Source organism: Mirounga angustirostris, unplaced genomic scaffold, assembly GCF_029215605.1.
Source record: "Mirounga angustirostris isolate CCGP_5_RB_7025 unplaced genomic scaffold, mMirAng1.0.hap1 SCAF_1, whole genome shotgun sequence".
NCBI lineage: Eukaryota > Metazoa > Chordata > Mammalia > Carnivora > Phocidae > Mirounga > Mirounga angustirostris.
Window position 1 is genome coordinate 84,092,109 of NW_026991709.1, and position 12,847 is coordinate 84,104,955.

Sequence of the window (12,847 nt, forward strand, 5' to 3'; positions counted from 1 at the left end):
GGAAGAGCAGAACCCTGCCCCCAAACCCTGCTGGGCCTTTTGTCAAGCCTGAACTAGGGGGTAGGGGAAGGATGGGGGTGGGAGGGTAAGGACAGGGAAATGTGTGAGCCTAGTAATTGGGCTGTGCTAGTCTTTAGTAACTAACAGTGACTGGAAAGTTACCAAAATCTCCCAAATTATTATTAAGAATCAGGAATGTGACAGAGCATAGTTGAAGGTGAAGAAAGCAGAACTGAATTACTCAATACATGACTTACATGTGTATTATGCCTTTATTGCAAGAAAAAGTGTCAAAGCTAAGTGCTAGACTTTTGAAGAGACGTCAGTTAATAAGAAACAACATTCAAGAATATGAAAATGCCATATGATCCAACAATTCCACTTCTGGATATATATCCAAAAGAATTGAAAGTAGGGACTCAAACAGATATTTGTACATGCAGCATTATTCACAATAGCTAAAAGGTAGAAACAACTCAAGTGTCCATAGAGAGATGAATGGATAAACAAAACGTGGTATTTTCAATGGAATATTATTGGATATTCAATGGAATATTATCCAGTCTTAAAAAGGAAATTCTAATACATGCTACAACATGGATGAATATTGAAGATATTATGCTAAGTGAAATAAGCCAGATGCAAAAGGACAAATACTCACATTCTGCATGGAGCACTGGGTGTTATGCACAAACAATGAATCATGGAACACTTCATCTAAAACTAATGATGTAATGTATGGGGATTAACATAAGAATTAAAAAAAAAAGGAAAGGGAAAATTATAAAAAAAAAAGGACAAATACTGTATAATTCCACTTGTATGAGGTACTTAGAGTAGTCAAACTCAAATAGACAAGAGAGTAGAATGGTGGTTGCCGGAGGCTAGGGGAAAAGGAAAATTTGGAATTATTGCTTAATGGATACAGAGTTTCAGTTTCTCAAGATAAGAAGGAGTTCTGGAGATGGATGGTGGTCATAGTTGTACAACGAAGTGAATGTACTTAGGGCCACTGAACTGTACACTTTAAAAAAATGGTGAATTTTATGTTATGTATATTTTACCACAATTTTTTAAAAGAATATGAAAAAATACAATAAATAAAATAAAAAAGAATATGAAAATATTGCTTCCTGAATGCCAACTCTTTCATCTTATTATCATCCAATGGCAAGGAGAGGAAGGGGGGGAAAGGTAGGAGAAGAGGAAGGGAGACAGTGAGAGAGAGTAGAGAGAGAGACAGAGAGAGAGACAGAAGGGCTGCTATGTGCTGTTAGTTGTGCAATCTGTACAGTTCACCCAGAGACCATGGGGGTAAAATGGGGGTGAAATCCAGCCACGATTTATGCTGACCAAGTGGTATGTCCTAGGGCTGGACTTCAATAGCTGGGAGGAAGGGTGCTATTTTGTAACTCATCCACCCAGAAGGAACATCTTATTAATCTGCAGAATGGCACTGCATGTGTCAACAGGCCTTGGAAGGGAGCCAGACTGGTATGCAGACAGATTAAGAATGATGATTTAGATTGAGTGGCAGAGTTGGTTATGTGCTCTTTATCAGTGAACTGGCCACCAATTCTCTGGGATAACCTTCTGCCTGGGAGTTTCATCATTGTCTTCTTCACAAGCTCTTCCCTGCCATCAATACAACCAACAGTATCTCACGCACCAAGGCATATGATATGATATGAGTAAAATAATATGTAATATATAATTTGGCTTCTCTAAATGAGACAAGATAAATTGACTCCAGGTCTAAAACACATGCTCTTCACTTTTCAGAACTACAGGGAACCCCGTTCTTATACCACTTGTCTGTGGATGGTATTTAAAATTTAAATTTCTAACCCTGACTTTCCACCCAAATTAATGCCATACTTCAGGTAAGCTACAGGACATTTCTAAATATATCCAAAATATCTATTTGCCCCATCCCACCAAAAAACAGCTCCCTTTCCTAACTTCTCTGATTCTGTTCATGTGTGACCCTAAGTGCCCAGACCCATTATACTGGCAATATATTTGAATCCTCCCTTTTCCTTGTGCCTTACGGTCAATCAATATGGGTCCATTTTTTTCCCTTGATATGTTATATCCAGACCTTCCAGACCTTTCCTGAGGTCATATATGGTCCTGAAAATATAATAGTTTCTCAGTGTTCTTTAATTGATCCTCTTGTCTTCTCTATGGCCTCATTCAGGAAGAGTGGTAATTCCCTTGATTAACTCTATCAACTTGCTCACTCATCTTCCTTGAAACTCTCCCTCTGTGGCTTCTTGGACTCCAACCACTTCCCTGATTCTCTAATCCCTCCAATTCCGTGTTTCTGACTCCACCAACTTCAGTGAGGGACTCTCCTTCATCCCCAAAAAGCACTTTGACTTGATCTTCTTCATACTACACATCTCTGGCCATCTCTCCCTCTTTGGGATCACCTATGATCTATATGCTAATGACTCCCAAATCCACCCTCCAGCACCAGTCCTAAAGCCAGCTCAAGTTCAAGTTCAATATGCTAAAACCTAACCCATTGTCTTCCACAACTCTGCAGGGAATGAGGGAGCAAGTGAGAAGGGGGGACAAGGGGAGAGAGAGAGGTAGGAATAGAGAGAGAAAGAAATAGAGAGAGCCCAAACATGCATTCTTCCCATTCTACATTTTTTTAAAGATTTACTTTAGAGAAAGAAAGAGAGAGAGAGAGCGTGCGCAAGCAGGTGGAAGGGCAGAGGGAAAGAGAGAGAATCTCAAGCAGACTACCCACTGAGCACAGAGACTGATGTGGGACTCCAACTCACGACCCTGAGATCATGACCTGAGCTGAAATCAAGGGCCTGACTCTCAACTGACTGAGCCACCCAGGTGCCCCCCCTTTCTAGATTGGTAAAAAGCAACTCTTAGTTTCTCAAGCAACAAATGGCCATCCTTGTTGGTTTTTCTGTGTCAACCTCTAAGTAATCAGCAAAACCTTGGAATTACATCTTACAAATTTCTCTATGGTTTCTCCTCTTCTTTTCAATCAAACTCCTATTACTCTAATTAGGATCTGAAGCAGCGATGACTTAAGCAACTATAGTAACCTCCAAACTGAGCTTCCTTCCTAATCCTCAAAATTCATCCTCCACCTGGCCATTACAATGATGTTTTTAAAGGAAAAATCTACCCATGTCACTGTTCTAACTGAACCTTTCAATGCTATCTAGTGCTGTAGAGCCTTACTAACCAAAATGCATCACCTGGAACCTTGTTAGAAATGCAGAAACTGGGACCTTACTCCAAGTCTAATGAATCAGATCTGCATCTTAACAAGATCTTCAGGTGATTCATATATTCATTCATGTTTGAGAAGCACTGATCTAAAGAACAAAGTACTATTATTATATCTTCACCCATAGGCTCTTCACAACCTTCACAAACTGGTGCTCATCTATCTTCCCAATTTCAACTTGAGCCCCCTCCCCTTCACACCACTTTTCCTGCCTCAGGACCTCTGTACAGTCATTCTTTGCCCAGAATACCCTTTCCTACTTTATCTGGCAATATCTGCCTCATCTCTTAAGAGTTAGACTAACTGTCACATCTTCTTACCACCTGTCAAGACCAGAAGTTTTATTTCAAGAGAATAAAAAAGAATAAGCAAGGTTAGAACACAGTATCCATACTAGACATAAGTATTTTTCATGAATTTTTTTTTCAATTTTATGTGTATAGATGCATACTGATCATGGTCTACAACGCATTTCTTACTACAAATAAAAAACAAAAAAAAAATGTCTTCATTAAGTTCAGAGGTTTTGTCAGAAGAGCCTCAGAGTTTTGCCATATGTGCATACCTCTTTATAAAACGGATTGAATTTTATAAAAGTAAATTTTTGCATGTCTGTTTCTCCATCAGACCATGAGTTCCTCCAGGGTGGGAGCTATAACTTTTCCATTTTTGAAAATCCAAATCCTAATACAATCAATGTTTATTGAATGAATGAATGAATGAATGAATGAATGAATAACAGCATTAATGAATTAAGTCCACTATTGTTCAGGAGAAGATCAATAGTTTCTGGTGTTGAGGCAAGCAGTAACAGAGGGACAAGAGTCACACCTTCGGGAGGTGGTCCAGGGTCCAAGAAATGGCTGTGGGCTCCAGCTAAACTGACTTCAATTTTGAATCCCTACTTTGTCCCTTATGACTGTGTCACCTTGAACAACTTATCTAACCTCACAGAGGCTCAACTTTCTCCTCTGAAAAAAGGGTATGTTATATATTTAATTTTCTAAGTGGTAAGATAAGTGAGATAACATTGCATGAAGTACTTAACACATTCTCTAGAACATAGTAAGTGCCCTGTAATTCTGTATTGGTATAAGAATTAAATATAATAATACTTACCACAGATCTGTGACATTGTAGGCATTCATGAACAGTAATTATTGTAGCTAGGCAATTTATTGGGATTTTTAATATGACAATAACCTACCAAAAAATAATTAATAAAATAATCTCATAATAATGTCAGTATGGTACAAAAACAGACACAGAGATCAATGGAACAGAATAGAGAGCCCAGAAATGGACCCTCAACTCTATGGTCAACTAATCTTCGACAAAGCAGGAAAGAATGTCCAATGGAAAACAGTCTCTTCAACAAATGGTGTTGGGAAACTTGGACAGCCACATGCAGAAAAATGAAACTGGACCATTTTTTTACACCACACACAAAAATAGACTCAAAATGGTTGAAAGACCTAAATGTGAGACAGGAGTCCATCAAAATCCTAAAGGAGCACACAGGCAGCAACCTCTTCGACCTCAGCCACAGCAACTACTTCCTAGAAACATTGCCAAAGGCAAGGGAAGCAAGGGCAAAAATGAACTATTGGGATTTCATCAAGATAAAAAGCTTTTGACAGCAAAAGAAACAGTCCACAAAACCAAAAGACAACTGACAGAATGGGAGAAGATATTTGCAAATGACATATCAGATAAAGGGCTAGTAACCAAAATCTATAAAGAACTTCTCAAACTCAACACCCAAAGAACAAATGATCCAATCAAGAAGTAGGCAGAAGACATGAACAGACATTTTTCCAAAGAAGATATCCAAATGGCCAACAGACACATGAAAAAGTGCTCAACATCACTCGGCATCAGGGAAATCCAAATCAAACCTCAATGAGATACCACCTCACACCAGTCAGAATGGCTAAAATTAACAAGTCAGGAAACAACAGATGTTGGAGGGGATGCGGAGAAAGGGGAACCCTCCTACACTGTTGGTGGGAATGCAAGCTGGTGCAGCCACTCTGGAAAACATATGGAGGTTCCTCAAAAAGTTGAAAATAGAGCTACCCTATGACCCAGCAATTGCACTACTGGGTATTTACCCCAAAGATACAAATGTAGGGATCCGAAGGGGTACATGCACCCCGATGTGTATAGCAGCAATGTCCACAATAGCCAAATTATGGAAAGAGCCAAGATGTCCATCAACAGATGAATGGATAAAGAAGATGTGGTATATATATATATATATATACACACATATATATATACACACATATATATATACACACACACACACACACACACACAATGGAATATTATGCAGCCATCAAAAGAAATGAAATCTTGCCATTTGCAACAATGTGGATGGAACTGGAGGGTATTATGCTGAGTGAAATAAGTCAATCAAAGAAAGACATGTATCATATGATCTTACTGATATGAGGAATTCTTAATCTCAGGAAACAAACTGAGGGTTGCTGAAGTGGTGGGGGGTGGGAGGGATGGGGTGGCTGGGTGATAGACATTGGGGAGGGTATGTGCTATGATGAGCGCAGTGAATTATGTAAGACTGTTGAATCACAGACCTGTACCTCTGAAACAAATAATACATTATATGTTAAAAAAAAAATAGAGAAGAAGATAGCAGGAAGGGAAAAATGAAGGGGGGAATCGGAGGGGGAGACGAACCATGAGAGACTATGGACTCTGAGAAACAAACTGAGGGTTCGAGAGTGGAGGGGAGTGGGGGGATGGGTTAGCCTGGTGATAGGTATTAAAGAGGGCACATACTGAATGGAGCACTGGGTGTTATACGCAAACAATGAATCATGGAACACTACATCAAAAACTAATGATGTAATGTATGGTGATTAACATAATAAAATTAAAAATGTGAAAAATAAATAATCTTATTTACATAACTATAAATAATTATATGAATATGTGTTTATATAAATTTATATAAATATTTATGCAAAGAATTAATAAAACAATTTCTTATTTTAACTTGGGATTAAAAATGAGACTCCCCATTCCCCACAGGAGAGTATCTTATTTTATTTCCTTTTTCTATAGCACATATCACTTTTAACTATTATATAATCCTTAATTGTATGTTTATTATTTAGCATCTGTTTCCTCAACCAGAATATAGGCTGCATGAAGGCAGAAATACTGTCTGCTTTGGTTACCAAGCACCTACATTAGTACCTGACAGAGGGAGAGTCAGCACTGAAAAAGTATTTGTTGAATAAATGGATTACCAGCTAAGCCTTTATGTCTTTCAAATATGGATTTGCCTTGGTCTGAGGGGGAGTTAAGAGTCTTTTCTGGTGAAAAAGAAAAGAGACAGATGGGACTGGCCACCCCCAAGCCAACCCTAAACAGGCCTTTGTTTTAAAAATCCTAGGCCTGTAAAATTAACAAGTCAGGAAATGACAGATGTTGGTGAGGATGTGAAGAAAGGGGAACCCTCCTACACTGTTGGTGGGAACGCAAGCTGGTGCAGCCACTCTGGAAAATAGTATGGAGATCCTCAAAAAGTTGAAAATAGAGCTACACTATGACCCAGCAATTGCACTACTGGGTATTTACCCCAAATATACAAATGTAGTGATCCAAAGGGGTATGTGCACCCCAATGTTTATAGCAGCAATGTCCACAAGAGCCAAACTATGGAAAGAGCCAAGATGGCCATCAACAGATGAATGGATAAAGAAGATGTGGTATACACACACACACACACACACACACACACACACACAATGGAATACAATGGAATATTACACAGCCATCAAAAAAACCCAAAACAAAATAAAACAAAATCTTGCCATTTGCAATGACGTGGATGGAACTTGAGGGTATTATGCTAAGTGAAATAAGTCATTCAGAGAAAAACAAGTATCATATGATCTCACTGATACGAGGAATTCTTTTTTTTTTTGAACTCCAAGTACAAACTTTATTTCTATTACAAGTATGTTAATAATAATAATAGTAGTAGTAGTAGTAAAATAAAAAGAGGGGATGGGGGCTCTGATACTTGGTTTTCAGGGCAAGCCATGGAGCTTAGGCCTCAGTCCTGATCCAGGCAGAGCTCAGCATGGCTCTGGTGGCAACAGGGAGCCCCCAGCCTTCTCCATCAGAAGACAGTAAAGACAAAGGAGCCATGCTCCCCACCAGAAACAGAAGGCAGTTACACCAAATGCCAAAGAAGCAGATTTAAACAAAGCCTCTAGTGCACTCACCTCTAGCTCAACTCATCTCCGAAGCCTTGTTCCTAACATATATTGCAACTGGCCTGAACACACTTCACCAGAGTGCCTCCATACACACAAGAGGCCCAAATTCTGGAGTGGGGAGGGACAGTACACAGGAGAGGGTACCTAAAAGTTCCCAAAGTGAGGCCCCAGCAGAGAAGAGAATCACTTCACTGATGAGTATCAGGTTTCCAGAACCCTCTCTCATCTCTCCACCAGGACTACACAGCACCAAGAAGCAGTGGCAATAGTATGTCAAAAGATGGAGCCCTGGTGGGCTGAGAGGCCATAACTTGTATTTCTGTGCAGCGAAAAGGCAGTAGCTAAAGATGAAACATTTCTCAACAGCCTCCCTGCTAACCCTCCCCCAAACCCTCAAACTCCCACAGCACAATCTCAAAAGACACAAAATGGCTATAACCTACAAAAAGTTAAAATCTGTAAAATCTCCCCTGCCCACAGAGCCCGGGAGATGGGGCCTGAACCGCAGCAAGTGCTGCTGTGCAGAAAAGATGGAACCACTGCGCAGGTTCTCTGTAACACCATTACTCCTCCTCCTCTTCCTCCTCTGCATCCCCAGCTCCCTGTTGCTTGGGGGGTTTTGCCTTTGCAGTTCTGTTTCGGTAGTTGGCAGCTGTGGAGGTGACCCGTGAGTTCCTGCCACCTTCACTCCTACCACTTACTCTGTACCTCCCTGAAGGCCCATGGGGGAAGGTGGGTACAAGATTTTCTGGGTAGAGATTTCACACTGGGTGAATCACTGGAACGTGTCCAGTGGCCATGGCTGTGTTATGGCTGTTTTGATTGCGTGCCCGGCCATCCTGGCTGTCTAAGTTTTTGAGCTTCAACACGCGAGGAGGGCTAGGCTGGCACCCAGGTCTGGGGCCTGATGTGGATGTTGACAATCGGTTACAAGTTGCTGTCATATTGTTAATGGGTCTCCTGGGTCGGGGGGAAGAGGGTAGGTGGGTCCTTTAGCCGTTTCCTGCTTGATATCATCCATATAACCAGAAGACAAGTCTCCCTGGTGTCTGACACGCCTCTTGGGCAGCTCTGGTGAGGTCTCTGGAGGCTGGAAATCCTGTCTAGGAATCCCCTCTGTCACATGTTGTTTGCTGTGGCTGGGCGTTTGTCACACTGGTCCTGGTGATGGAACAGCACCTCCTCCTCCAGCTGTACCCCACAGAATTCACATGGGATGATGATGTCATCCTCCATGGGGGGTGAATTGCTCAGGCCCATCAAAGAGTCTAACTGGTTACTTGCAGCCTGCTGCAAAAACTTTTGGAAGATGACAGGGTCCTCCACCCCTTTGGGGGAAGTACTGCCCATACTGAGTGAAGGTAAGGCACAGGAAGGATTACAGATTGTCTGATGGTCTATCAGCACTTCCTCTGGGTAGAGCTCCTCACAAAATTCACAAGGCAACATGGTTCGGTCAGCTGTACCGTTCATGTCATTCAGAGCATTGGAACCTTCAAGGGACTGGTCTATACCACATACAGCCCTCCAGAAGTCCTGCTCTGCCACACTGCAGGCCTGCCCTTCATTTTGCAGACTTAGGGCCAACATGAAGTCCAAATTTGCACTGTCTTCACCACCCTCTTTTGGGGGCTATCAGGTTCTATTCCTTTCCTGCCTTTCTTGTTCTTCCAATAGATTACTCTGAATTGGAAACTGGGCTGTCATGTTCCTTTGGTTGGTAGTTCTACTATGGAAAGGATCTGATTCAAAGGCTCTCAGGGGTCTTTGGGGTAGCCTCATAGGTGGGTCCAGAGCCTCAATTTGCCTGAGGAGCTGGGATGCAATCCAGACGCCATCTTGACCCCAGGACTCATCATATGCATTAGGAGGCATGGCAACCTCATCTCTCTTTTCCTCCCCATCTCTTCCACAAACTTCAGAATGAGTCTTCAGATCTTTCATCAGGACATTGCACCCACAATTGCCACATAACTCCGTCCAGGCACCACAGTAATCTTCATGGTCCTTCAGTTTGAGAACAGAAAGCTCCAAATCACAGTGCTGGCAAAGGGCGAGCCGTAGAGGACACTCAGTCTCCTCATGCTTCTTTAACTGCCTCTTCTCCAACTTCTTATTACATTTGCAGGTCACCTGACAATGTTCTGTAGCCATGTGACTCTCCATGTCAGATTTGGGAAATGGTTCCTTGCGGATAGGACACATACCAATGTTCCTTTGGCAGTGGATCTCATGGATGGTAAAATTAAACACAGGAATTTCTTTTTTGCAACTGTCACACAGTTGAGTGTCCTGGTCATCTAGAAATTCAGCCATCTTTAGTTCTTCCTGAAAACCGGGACGACAGCAAGGACCTGCAGCTGACCCGCTAGCTGCAGACACAGAGCCTCCTCAGTCAGCCCCTACACTGAACACCCTGATATGAGGAATTCTTAATCTCAGGAAACAAACTGAGGGTTGCTGAAGTGGTGGGGGGTGGGAGGGATGGGGTGGCTGGGTGATAGACATTGGGGAGGGTATGTGCTATGGTGAGTGCTGTGAATTGTGTAAGACTGTTGAATCACAGACCTGTACCTCTGAAACAAATAATACATTATGTGTTTAAAAAAAAAAAAGAAGATAGCAGGAAGGGAAAAATGAAGGGGGGGAATTAGAGGGAGAGATGAACCATGAGAGACTATGGACTCTGAGAAACAAACTGAGGGTTTTAGAGGGGAGGGGGGTGGGGGGATGGGTTAGCCCGGTGATGGGTATTAAGGAGGGCATGTACTGAATGGAGCACTGGGTGTTATACACACACAATGAATCATGGAACACTACATCAAAAACTAATGATGTAATGAATGGTGACTAACATAACATAATAAAATAAAATTTAAAAATAAAAAATAAAAATCCTAGGCCTATAGATATCATGCTAGAGTGTTTCAGAAGGGAAAACACAAAGTCTGTGGAATTCCATGGTTGAGGAGGAAAAGTGGCCTCATTCACATAAGGTCCGATTCCCTAAATTGAGAGTAGAGATGGAGTTCTAAATTCTAAGAATGGCAGTCATGAACCTAATGCACCTGAGGTGGTAGGACTTCGGAAGCTAATAGCCCCAGAATTTACTAAAGGCAATGCTGTCTGTCCAGCAGAGGACATCCAAAAATGAACAACTGTTTCCCCTGAGGCTTGTTAGCATGAGGAAAAAAGGCTTTCCTTTCAGAAAAGGAAAATTTTGCTTCACATTTAATTTAATGCCACACAGAGAAGATAGACAAAATGAAATGTCTTAAGAAAAGAGGTGCAGGGGAGCCTGGGTGGTTCAGTCAGTTAAGCATCTGCCTTTGGCTCAGGTAATGATCTCAGGGTTCTGGGATCAAGCCCCGAGTTGGACTATTTGCTCAGCAGGGAATCTGCTTCTCCCTCTACCTCTACCTGCCCCTCCCCCTGCTTGTGCACACTCTTTCTCTCTTTCTCTCAAATAAATAAATAAAATCTTAAAAAAAAAAGAAAAAAGAAAAAGAAAAGAGGCCCAAACCATTTAAACTAGGAACAGTAAAGGAAGTAGAGATATTTAACTTGGTCTAGAGGAATTCCCAGAGGACTCTACAAACACAGAGATGTAGCTACACAGACATAGACATAGACTGTGAGGCAGGCATGGAGACAAATGTGGAGCTAGATGCTGATCTAGATGTGGGTGTAGATGCAGATGCATACATTCTCTCATGGAGAAGGGCAATAGATTTGGCCTATGTCCCTCTTTAGGTCAAACAGAAATTAATGAATAAAAACTACAGAAAAAATTTTATCAACCTTAAAAATGTTTCTAATATTAACATGGTCCAGAAATGGAATGAGGTCATTTAGGGGTTGATCTCTAATACTTAAAGTGTTCAGATAGAAACTGAACTACTGTTTAGGTTGAAGGTTATAAAGAGAACATGAGCATTATTTCAGTTTATCTAGATGTCTGTCAAGAAATGTAAAGGGCCGGGGCGCCTGGGTGGCTCAGTTGGTTAAGCAACTGCCTTCAGCTCAGATCATGATCCTGGAGTCTCAGGATCGAGTCCCGCATCGGGCTCCCTGCTCAGCAGGGAGTCTGCTTCTCCCTATGACCCTCCCCCATCTCATGCTCTCTATCTCATTCTCTCTCTATCTCATTCTCTCTCAAATAAATAAAATCTTAAAAAAAAAAAAGAAATGTAAAGGGCCTACATGCAAGAAAAGTTAGCCTGCCACAGTTTCATGGATGGATATTAAATAAGAAATGCCTTTTTAAGCTCTTTTATCTCTGTGGTAAGGGTCTCACTGATGTCTTCTATTCTTTTCTCAAACCCAGTGAGTATCCTTATGATTGCTGCTTTAAATTCTCCATCAGTCATGTTACTTCCATGTGTTTCACTTAGATCTCTGGCTGTATGGAAGTGCTGAATCACTGGATTGTACACCTGAAACTTATGTTACACTGTATGTTAACTAACTGGAATGTAAATAAAAACTTTAAAAAAAAGGGGGTGCCTGGGGGGCTCAGTCAGTTAAGTTTTGTCTTCGGCTCAGTCATGATCCCAGGATCCTGGGATTGAGCCCCACATTGGGCTCTGAGCTCAGCAGGGAGTTTGCTTCTCCCTCTGCCTGCTGCTCCCTCTGCTTATGCTCTCTCTGTCAGATAAATAAATAAAATCTTTAAAAAAAAAAAGCTTAAAAAATGCCAATTAAGATGAAGATTCCTTAAAAAACTTAAAAATAGAAATACCATATGACCCAGTAATTCCACTACTGAGTATCTACCCAAGGAAAACAAAAACACTAATTTGAAAATATATATGCACCCTTATGTTTACTGCAGTATTATTTACAATAGCCAAGATATATAAGCAGCTTAAGTGTCCCATCGATAGATGAATGGATAAAGATGTGGAATGGAATATTACTCAGCTGTAAAAAGGAATGAGATCTCACCATTTGCAACAATATGGATGGACCTAGAGAGCAGTATGCTAAGTGAAATAAGTCACACAGAGAAAGAAAAATACCATATTATTTCACTTATATGTGTAATCTAAAAAGTAAAACAAGGGGCACCTGGGTGATCAATCCAGGGTGGATGGAGCCCCACATTGGGCTCCCTGCTTGGTGGGAAGCCTGCTTCTCCCTCTACTGCTCCCCCTGCTTGTGTTCCCTCTCTCGCTGTCTCTCTCTGTCAAATAAATAAATAAAATCTTTAAAAAATAAAATAAAATAAAAAGTAAAACAAATGAACAAACAAACCAACAAACCAAAACAGAAGCAAGACTCATAAATACAGAGAACAAACTGGTGGCTGCCTAACGGGAGAAGA

General features: G+C 41.3%; 1 long non-coding RNA gene and 1 pseudogene across 4 annotated transcripts in view; both read right to left on the reverse strand.

The window, feature by feature from the left end:
- Positions 1-12,847, reverse strand: part of LOC129045373 (uncharacterized) — a 716,354-nt gene that overhangs the window by 505,380 nt on the left and 198,127 nt on the right. The window lies entirely within an intron of this gene.
- LOC123842320 (TRAF-type zinc finger domain-containing protein 1-like) lies at positions 7,234-9,901 on the reverse strand (annotated as a pseudogene). Its single transcript, XR_010409479.1, has one exon. The product of XR_010409479.1 is annotated as a TRAF-type zinc finger domain-containing protein 1-like (transcript).